At 40.4% G+C, this 11,307-nt stretch overlaps 2 pseudogenes; both read right to left on the bottom strand.

Annotated features, from left to right (window-relative positions):
• Nucleotides 1-1,051: 1,051 nt before the first annotated feature.
• On the bottom strand, nt 1,052-5,673 carry LOC140234460 (integrase/recombinase xerD homolog; annotated as a pseudogene).
• On the bottom strand, nt 5,673-7,018 carry LOC140234196 (uncharacterized; annotated as a pseudogene).
• Nucleotides 7,019-11,307: the final 4,289 nt, after the last annotated feature.

The raw sequence follows: 11,307 nt of genomic DNA, 5'->3' as shown, positions 1-11,307 counted from the left end.
GAATATTGCGTGGAAATCCCGTCGCCCGTCGCCTATTCCAACGGGAAAATGAATAAAATATCAATATCCTATTTTCAACTGAAAATTGAACACAGGATAACGGATTAGCTCTTAAATTCTGTTTTTCGCGTTTCATTATAATGAAATGTCAAAAAATGACTCAAAATCTTATTTTCTGAACATTTCAAAAAATAGGAAATGAAAAACAGGATATCGGTTCGATATTCGTTTTTCCATTTTCCATTTGCAACGAGCGACGGGATATTGAAGACCGCCCCCAACGGCCACTTTATTTCGACACATAAATCAGTGGTAGCGGTTTGGTATTATTCAGCGTCTAGATGAAGAAGACTATACCTTGGCTACGATATGCTACGCACCTCATCAAACTATCCAGCAGGCACCACCCTCACGAACTGCTTCTTGACATGCCGGAACCAATACCGCCTCCCGATGCTCTTATCCCGACAGCTGTTTCGTCCTGGTCCTATGATCCTCTATCTTGAGCTTGCAGGCCGTCCCGACAATACCAGTGAAGGACGTCGCAATTCCGTCTCCGAATAAGACGTCCGTTTTGCTGCGTGTCGAACTAGTTCAGTGAGCTCCACAGCTCTCTCCGCCTGCGAAAGCTTCGAACCCGTCACCTGTCAACATTCTTATGCTAATAGGTTAGCTCAGCTAACAATTGAAAATATATTCATTCCCTAATTCGCTACTCAAACGTGAACAAATTATTTTCAATCCCGCCTCCCTTCCCTAACGCATAACCTGCAAAGGAACTATACATAATACCTGAATCCTAGGGGAGCACCAAGCTTCGACGGCAAGACAGAGCTATAATTCCTATGCCCTCCCCTCTCAGTCAATTAAAGACGGGTAACAGGGAAAAAAGGCATACAATTTCATTTAGGAGATTTTAATCCAAGTTTCATTCCATAAACAATGTGTCAGTAATATCTCACATGCTTCATATAATGCAGAATAAACAAGGCAGTTTATTTGCTTACCAACGTTATCATATACAATCAACAATATATCCATACGCAATGTTTTAGAGGCCCAAATTCAAAGATACCGAGAGACGATCATTCATACTTTAATGTTTCCATCTTTAATGTATCCATCCTTGGCAGTTTCTGAACGCCATCTACCATGGTTCTTAAAGGGAAGGTAAACCCAAAAAGCAATGTGGATTGAGTGAAAGCAGCAACATTAGTAGAACACATCAGTGAAAGTTTGAGGAAAATCGGACAATCGATGCAAAAGTTATGAATTTTTAAAGTTTTGGTGTTGAAACCGCTGGATGAGGAGACTACTAGAGGATATGACGTATGAGTGGACAACAATACAAAGAAAATATAAAGGAAATTCAACAAAAATTCACTTTTCTAGAATTATGAAAGAGCAATGGACCAACCTCTTTCAGAAAGCAGGGGGAATAATTGCTACCCCTAACATATGTCAATATCAAGTTGATGGAATTTGTAATTTTCATGAAAAATGGATTTTTGTAGAATTTTCTTTATATTTTCTTGGTATTGTTGTCCACTCATACGTCATAACCTCTAGTAGTCTCCTCGTCCAGCGGTTCCAACACCAAAACTTTAAAAAATCATAACTTTTGCATCGATTGTCCGATTTTCTTCAAACTTTCACTGATGTGTTCTACTAATGTTGCTGCTTTCACTCAATCCACATTGCTCTTGGGGTTTATCTTCCCTTTAAACAGTCTATCTGGGACTCCAAATTTTGCGGCCGCTGTAGCACCGCCGCTTCGAAGGCTGTGCATGCCGAACTTTTTCGGTTCTAAACCCACTGCTGACAGGGCATCCCGCTACAGATCCAAACACATAGTGTATGACAATTGTCCATCCCTTAATTTGTATGATTCTTTGGACTTACAATAATTGACGGGTCTGAAAAGAAATTTCTCATCACCTGGATCATCTAACTCCGCAGCCAACAAATACTTCCGCAAAGCCGCAACCAGACAGGCTGATGTATTAGTAGCACCTATGAGGACCCATGCTCCTTGTCTATAAATATCAGTTTTACTTTTCATAATGAAAATGTTCACATGGGAAGCATACATACCAGATCGCACCTACGAATATTTATCAGTTCGTCATATCGTAGAAATCCAGCATATGCAATCAATATCATGGCACATAAACGAATATCCACTAAACTACTGGAAGAACTATATTTCTCCACAACTGCCTTCAAAATTTCTGGTGTAATAGGTTCCTTTTTTACAATTGGTTTATACAGCAGCTTCTTCAATCCTTGAAGTACAATGTGTAGAAACTTCCGATCACACGGGTTAATGTGTACCTTGAGATTACAGTCAGCATAATGCCATTTTATAGCGTAAAAGGCCGACTCCATCCTGAAGTAAGGAGCACCACTTTGATATAAATGAATGAGGTATCGACTAATGTCTTCTGGTTCAGCCAGAGCTGAATTTACCTTAAATTGCGTACACCATTCTTCCCAGGCTAACCACGCTCTCTTGTATTTTTAAACCGTGTTATCAGCTCTTGAAGCTACCAAAATCTTGGTCAATGTTTTACCATATTCGTCCTGTGGCGAAAATCTGGGGGGGGGGGGGGGGGGGAATATAAAAAGAGGAATAGCACAACTTATACCTATCCTGTGTGGTCATTACAAGACATGCTATACATTCGACACCAAAACAACATGGTGCATAGACCCCAAAGACTAAAACTTTTGATGAATTTCATTCGCCACTGCCAAGCGCAGCATAAATATTCATCAAACCGCGGAAAGAAAGCTACATAGCTTTCATTCAGCCATGCGGCAGATTCCATAGCCATGCGGCTGATTCCATAGCCAGGCGGCTGATACCATAATAGTCCTGCGACTGATATGTTATGAGATTATGCAGAATTTTCATTTGCCGCTCGCCATCCCATTCAATCGTACACAATAACACTGGACTTTGGAATTTCTTTGTCCCAAATATAGAATTCCTATTTCTGCCTTGAACGAAAACTACTTCAGGATTATCAATCTTTACTTCACGTGATATTAATAAACGAGATTCTCTATTCTCCGAAAACAAAAGGGGCCAAAATGGGGCAGAGGGCCAATATGGCACAAGTAGAGTTCCCATAGCGGAACACACTCTAACGTGATTCAAAACTTGCCCAATACTATCGATAGGGGGCACCAGCCAATTATTCTCGCCCACCCAATCGCACGAAAACGCGTCTACTACATCCGTATTAGGACATCAATATTTGGAATTAAACTTTGGTAATTTGCAATTAAAATCATTTGCGAACCTGTCAGCAGTATGGGGCCTATACAACAAATTCCAAAACTTTAAAGAATTCAACAGAAACTCCCCAGTCATCGAAATCAATAATCCGACTAAGTGCATCTGCACAACGGTTCTCCTCTCTGGAAACCTAGTGAACCTGTAAAGTAATCCTACTTTTTCTGCAAAAATTAAAAATGTCCAAGCTAAGCTCGTGCAATATTCTGCAATCATGCTACCCTTCTCCACAATAGAGACTACACCTCTATTGTCTGTAATTACTTTCGCAACCTTACTTTGCAAGTAGGGTGCAAATGATTTCAACGCCAAACTCAGTGCCATAAGTTCTCTCCAAGTGGAGCTTTTCGACATTTCTATTTTAGTCCAGTTTCTTACCATTTTCATGCCAGCACACTCACCAATCCAGGCTCCACAGCCTGACTTACTGGCATCAGAGTATACAATGGTCTGTGGAATAGAATAATCCAACAACATGCGTTCATTAAGGATGAAAAGATTTTCCTTCCAGAAAAATAACTCCGCAATCAAGTTATTGTCACTGTCTATATTGTACTCTTTATCCCAATGATCTCTGCGAATGATTTCATAATGCATAAATCTAGTTTTTAACTGAGTTAAAGCACCCACTACTGGCTAAAGAGAATTGATCTTTCCAGCGATAGCCGCTATTTTTCTTGCTGAACTTTTGACAAACGTGTCTGATAAGACTAGTGTCCAAACATGACTCCAGGTCCTTCATCCTCCTCTTGGTAATCTTTAGACAACCAATGCTGCTATCCCATGTTAAACCAAGCCAATCCAAACATTGGACTGGGATCCACTGCGATTTCTCGACATTAGGTACCAAACCTGCTTTTAACATGTCATCTTTCACTGCCTTGGCCACGGCTTCGCATGTATCAAACGAAGCAGCACGACCTCAACCATCATCTAAATACAAAACAATGAATATCCCTTTACTTCGCCAATGGTTAACAATCGGTTTGAGGCATTTTGTAAAAACGTACGGAGCTGTGGACAAGCCAAACGGCAGTACTTGAAAAGTATAATATCTAGTACCATTACCAAAATCCCAACTAAATCCTAAAAAGAGAGTATGATCCTGAAAAATATCAAAATGATGATAACCTGACTTAAGGTCAAATGAAAACATAAAATCTCCCTTTTTAGAATAAGTAAGTGCTATATTCCAATCCTCAAATTTAACTTTGTCCTTCCACAAGTATTTATTAACTAAACGTAAATCAAGAATCAGTCTCTTTTTACCAGAAAGAATTGTCCCTGAAAGGGGGTTAACAACATGAGGTGCAGCAAAAGACTCAACAATTAGTTTTTTTTTTCTTTAATAAATCAAGAAACAGCTTCATTGACAAACTCAGGGTGAGACAAGGGAGATTCATTGTTTCTTGACTCTAGTCGGGGAGGAGTCTGCAATAACGGTAACATATAACAATGTTCAATGGTATCTAACACAAATTGAGATGCACCAATGTCTTTCCAAAATTGTATTGACGCCTTTAGTCTTCCTTTGACTATCGGTTCTGAGCTACCTTGCTGATATTCAAAGTAATTGTTTAAGTAAAATTCATCTTCGTACCGTTCACTTTCAGCAAAAGCGATACTGCTAGCTCCGCTAAGGCAGTTAAAGTCTGTCTCCGAATTATCTCGAGAAGTACCGGAAGCTGTTTCCAACTCATCTTTCAGGGAAGACTGGATTAACTTAGCGCCATCGCCATGCAGCGTGCCATACCAAGGAGGTATGAGACTCCTTGGTCATACCGAAAGCCTGTACGTGGTAAGATCACAAGAGAACTCAGATCAGAAGTACTAGCTCACGAATTGGTTATGCCCGCTTCCAGAAAGAAGTAGACTACATTATCCATTCATCATTGATGACAACATTCTTTCCTCTGACCACTCTTATACACTATCACCTCACTGTTCTTCATCGCAATCATGTTGAGAACACAATTATCCCGTTGCTTACGGTTTAGTTGAATACGCGAGTCTCGCTCGATACAGCCGCATTAACACGGCGGGCTTGGCTTTCTGATTTTCCACCCAATTTTCACTTCTAATATCTAAGGTATTACCCCAAGGAAGTCTATGTCAGTTCCCTTGATTCATTAATTATTGAATGTTATTTTCAGTCAGATTAACATTTCACCATATATATATATATATATATATGAATTTCTAGGTTTAAAATGTGCATTTAAAGGCTCCTTTTTCCACGAGATAACTCGTGCTTAGTATCTGAGTGGAGAACGGCTATCACGAGATAACTCGTGCATCGTAGTCAACGGATTAAATGATCAAACTAATTTACCTTGCCCCCTGCTCAATTTGTCCCATAGAAGCAGGACCATTAGCGTTGCTGCGCGATGTTATCCCTGATCGGGGGACCTTGGTTGCCGGCCCCTGGACACCCCCTTCTCCAGTGCCCTTGCTTTCCGCACGCGAAACAGAAATCTGTCAGCTTTGGCCCACTGCTGGCCCCTCGCCAACCAAGGGTGGTGGAGTTACCGGTACTCCCATAAGCGTATCTCCTTATTCCGCTAGAGCCGCGAAAAAAGTGACCAGAAGAAGGGCTTGCAGTCCTATATCCATCACTCTTCGGAGGTTTGCCCTTGGCGGCTGGGATGTTCCGAGACGTTTTGCGTTTTCTCGCCGCCCTTGCCTGTGTCTGCCTGATACGTTTTTATCCTCAGAATCGCTTGCAAGGTCATCGCTCAGATATTCGTCAACTGCTGACCACCCTATAAAATGAAATAGTGCTACTTGCATAACAATTAAATAATTTGTAAAGAATCACATATTCAAGAATTCACCGAAGCTGACAGACGAAACTTATTTATATAATAGCAGCAGCCTACTCAATGTATTGCATATTTCCGTCACGATACAAATTGCAGGTTGTATGTTTGTTTGTTTGTTTGTTTGTTTGTTTGTTTGTTTTGTTTTGTTTTGTTTTTTAAATACACCAACTAATTAGAATCATTGAATTTCCATAACAAGCCTTCAGCCCTTATCGCCATGGCCTTACGGCGTACCCGGCAGGGGGGGGGGGGGGGCATTTGCCCCCCCCCCCCCACAATTTTTTTTTTCAATACTGTATTTCCATACAATCATTCAATTTTTCAATTTTTCACAATGTGCAACAATCACTCAATTTCACTTCTAAAATACATAAATTTTTAGCCCAGGCGCTCCGCGCCCTCGCTTTCCTCATTGTCACACCAACGATTAGAACCTCTCACAAAGAATGTTTATAATTCTTTTAGAACACTAACCTGCATCAGATTTATCAGCAAGCCTGATTAACTTCTTTCTTTTCCTGATGTCGGCTATGCCCTCTTTCAACTTGGAAAGGGCAGCAACGTGATTGCCTTCCTCCAGTAAGGCCACGCCCTTCTCTAGCTTTTCCTGCAAACTAGAGCTGAATTCGAATTGAACTCTATTGCCCTTGAAATGAAATGACAATTCCGACGCCCTTTTTAGTTGTTGAAGTTCCGTGGAAGAGGCAGAAAGCTTTTTCTCGCTTTCCTCTTTCACTTGGGCGATAGAAGAGTCAAAATACTCCTTAAGGGAACCGAAAGCCTCTTTAATAGCGTTGCTCACAAATGACGGGGTCAGTGTTGCGGGTTGAGAAACTGTGGGGACTTCAGAAGCCAGGGTGTGGTCTTGCTCTCTGCTGAATTCCTGATCCGACATTTTGATTTCGGAGAGCAGAGTCACATTGCCGCTAGTGCACGATAATAATAGAAGCGAGAAGGAATAAGACGTCCGTTCTGCTGCGTGTCGAACTAGGTCAGTGAGCTCCACAGCTCTCTCCGTCTGCGAAAGCTTCGAACCCGGCACCTGTCAACATTCTTATGCTAATAGGTTAGCTCAGCTAACAATTGAAAATATATTTCCGGCGAGTAGCCGGCATGGCCGGTTAGACCAGTATGCGTTTATATGTGAGCAGGTGCTCGTAATGCGACAGAGAATCATAGCAGCATAAAAATGTGGACAAACAGCAGTTCAAATGCATGAAGCACAGATAAGCAGTAAATGAAAAGATTGGATAATGTGTCAGGTCGGTGAACCTAGCCTGTTATATGGTTTCTGCTTATAAAAGAGAGATGATACATGAAAGCTTAAACAGATCTTCTAAGTGTTGTTAACCCTCCACAAACAATGTGATATATTGTATTAAAAGGGCGCCAAAGTAACAGCGGATTACTGAATACCGGTCGTCTTAGTGAGCTGAGCGACCAATTCAAGCATGTCAGGCAAGTAGCCGACCAAAACCAGTATACATTTACATGTAAGCAGATGCTCCTGATTCGAACAGAAGATCATAACAGCAAAATGTAGACAACAGCATTTCAAAGTGCATGAAGGATAAATAAATTAAATATATAGTGAATGTTGAGATTGGATAGTATGATAGGTCGGTGAACCTATCCAGTAGGGTGGTTACTGCTAATGAACCATCAGTGGAATACCTCGTGTGCAAATCATAGTTATTTTTTTCCAATAATTAAACTTAGAAATAAACTTTCAACACTGACAATGACAGTCATAATGGTTCAGAGAACGCGAGAGTGTTGTCTTAAATATATCTTTTACGGCATTAACGGCAAGCGGCACGTCGGCCAATACCATTTTTTTTAAATAACTTTGTTATATTAAAAAAAAAAAGTTTTGAATAATTTCAGCAGAATCTTTACAGCTCTGGCATATTGATGATGAATAAAACGTATGAAACGTTATCAACCATATAGCAGTGCATGACCAGTCACAAACTACTTAGTATGTGACAATATTGCGCCACAAGCGGCTCCGAAGAGAAAACAACACAGACTAACTATCAACTCAGTAGGCTAAGCAGCCAATTTAAATTACAAAATCAGTTAGTACCATGTGTCAGGCACTTATATATACAGTGAAATCCAACATTGAGGCATGTGCTCATATTACAGAAAAGAAAGTTATAATATCATAAAATTTTATATCCTTTTTAAATGACTTTTAAAAAAAAATAACGGAATCCGTGCCGTTATTGCATATAAAGGCGGATAACATCTTTAATTGTGCTTAGAGCATTTTTCAACGTTAATGTATTTGACCAACCACGAATCGTGTGACGAAAGTAAGTGGTGTCAAAATGGCAACGACTATAATAGGGCTTACATACAATAGTAGTTTCTTGGCAATATTCTCAGCTCAGTGAGCTGAGCGGCCAATTCGTTACCAGGGTATCAGGAATACAACAGGTGCAAACCAGTACATATTTTATATACGAGCATGCAGAGACAGAAAAGAAAAAAAAAAATATGCCGTATCGTAAAAACGTGAGCTTTTAAACGTCAGTTCGAAAGCATGAAGAAGAAAAAAAAAAGCAAGCAATAAGAAGGGGGAACATCATTTCAGTAGTTTCATTAAAAAAAAAAAATCCAATCATCAATGTACATGCATATAGGCATAAAACAAGTTCATGAGACTAAATCTCGCTGCAAGTGGCGCCAAAATGATAATAATAGACTGTATGTCGACTCAGCGAGGTGAGCAGCCAGCTTAGGTCACACACTGCATAGGGGAGTTTATAGTCGGTCAAAACCGGTATGTGGGTAGGACTGGTGTGTGCTCATTTGCGAAAGAAATATTTGTAACTTTATCAGAACGTGAACAAACATCATGCTTAATGCACAGTTTAGCATTTACGTCAAAACTGTAATATCGAATAATAGGTCAGGCTGGCTGGTAGCCTGAGTCGAAAGCGCTATTATTTGAAATATCCGGTTTGCAAATTAAAAAAAAAAAAAAAAAAAAAAAAAAATTAGGTTACCTCAATTTCGGGAAGATATATATGTATATATATATATATATATATATATATATATTATATATATTTATTATTCTTTTTTTTGGGGGGGGGGAGGAGATTCTTTATGTAATTATGAATTAGAAGCACACAATAAATGCAAAGAGTATGCGACCAGCATGTATTTATACATGTTTTGTCACAGTTCAGTGCAGTATGAACGTTACAATTTGCCACACATCACAAAAAGAAACAAATATGGCAATGCCACATGAAAAATGAAGGTTTATTGACTGTAATAGCAGCGTAGAAGCGTATAAAAGGTATGCGAATATGCATAATATACAAAACAAAGACGTAGATCACACAACATCCCATTGGTATGATGCTACCAAGGGCGCCGGAAGCGGGGGGGGGGGGGGGGGGGGCAGGGGTGGCACTTGCCCCCCAAACAAAATGTTGGAGGGGGGGGGGCAAAACGAGTTTTTGCCCCCCCCCCCCCCCCAAAGTGCCCCCTGTAACAAATAATGAATCACTGATTTAAAGACCAAAATGAACAATAAAGGCATATTTCTTGTCTAAATGTTGTAATTTCATAACTGAACATGCAAAAATTTTCGCCCCTTACGGGGCGAAAATTATAATACACTATAACAACATACATTATTGTATCTATACACTAATAGTAACTTATGAGTAAATTTAGTGTATATGGTAGCCTCGTGTCCTCGAGTGTGCCCGCTGAAACATACCTTTAGTAAACCTTACATTTTTTCATTTTCTTCTTTGCTTTCTAGCAGTATAAGAATAAGTTTTATTGTTCGAACGATGCGATCACGTGTAAGCTTTTAATGAATACATTTCAGATATTTTGCAAAGTGAAAGTGGCTCGCTCGTTCTGCCCGTACTTATAGTAAAATGAAAAGTTTTCATAAGTTATTATCATAGTCCTTCGCAGTGATTTCTTGTACTATTCTTTTACTCAGAAATTTAATTTAAAATGCTCTATAAAAGCGACTTTTATAGTCTGTTTTTTCCGTGGGAGGGGGTATCCCCTTCCCACGCCCTCCCACGCCCTCCCCCGCTCGGTCGCTTCGCTCCCTCCACGAGGATCTCACACCATCACATAATATACCCCCGTATGTTAAGATCATGGTTCTTCCAACTGATTTTTTTTCAATATGTTAATTCCCTAGAAATTTGCTTTTAAATGTTCTATAAACGCGACTTTTATACTCTGTTTTTGCAAAAAGTCCCTACTGTTTGAGGGGGTATCCCCCCTCCCACACCCTCCCCCCCCCCCCGCTCGCTCGCTTCGCTCCCTCGCCGAGGATCTCGTACCATCACATTATTACTGTACTTCCGTATTTTATGATTATAGTCCTTCAAACTGATTTTCTCAATATGTTAATTCCCTAGAAATTTGCTTTAAATTCTCTATAAACGCGACTTTTATACTCTGTTTTTACAAAAAGTCCCTACCGTGGGAGGGGGTATCCCCCCTCCCACACCCTCCCCCCGCTCGGTCGCTTCGCTCCCTCGCCGAGGATGTCACATCATCACATTATTATGTACTCCCGTATGTAATAATCATAGTCCTTCGCACTGATCATATTTCACTATGTTTAATTCCTTAGAAAGTTGCTTTTAAATGGTCTATAAACGCGACTTTTGTACCCTGTTTTACAAAAGCTCCCTACAGTGTGTGTGTGTGTGTGTGTGTGTGTCGGGGGGGGGGGGTATCCCTCTTTCCACCCCCTCCCCCCCGCTCACTCGCTTCGCTCCCGCGCCGAGGATCTCACATCGTCACAATGTGCCCCCGCTGAGATTTTGCCCCCCCCCCCCCAAAAAAAAAAAAAAAAAAAAAAAAAAAAAAAAAAAAAAAAGCAGAAGTGTTCCGGCGCGCTTGGATGCTACTACAATGACCACACTCAGCATTGAAAAAAATAAGGAAAGGCGCGTAACTATTAGCGGAATGATGTGGTCCATACGAACATAATATTGGTGGTATTGACAGAAAAGTATTTCTGCAAGTAAAATCAGGAGGAAATCGAAGGGTTGTATAGGGATATGGACTGAGGAGTGAATTGAGAGCAAATCACTGAGTGTAGGACTTAGCCATGTTTTAGGGCTATAACAACGCTGTGGAAATGTAGTTTTATATGACCCCTGTAATAAGCTGCAGATTGAA

Source organism: Diadema setosum, chromosome 10 (assembly GCF_964275005.1).
Source record: "Diadema setosum chromosome 10, eeDiaSeto1, whole genome shotgun sequence".
Lineage (NCBI taxonomy): Eukaryota > Metazoa > Echinodermata > Echinoidea > Diadematoida > Diadematidae > Diadema > Diadema setosum.
Note: the sequence above shows the minus strand (reverse complement) of the source record. Positions and strands in the feature narration are given on the sequence as shown.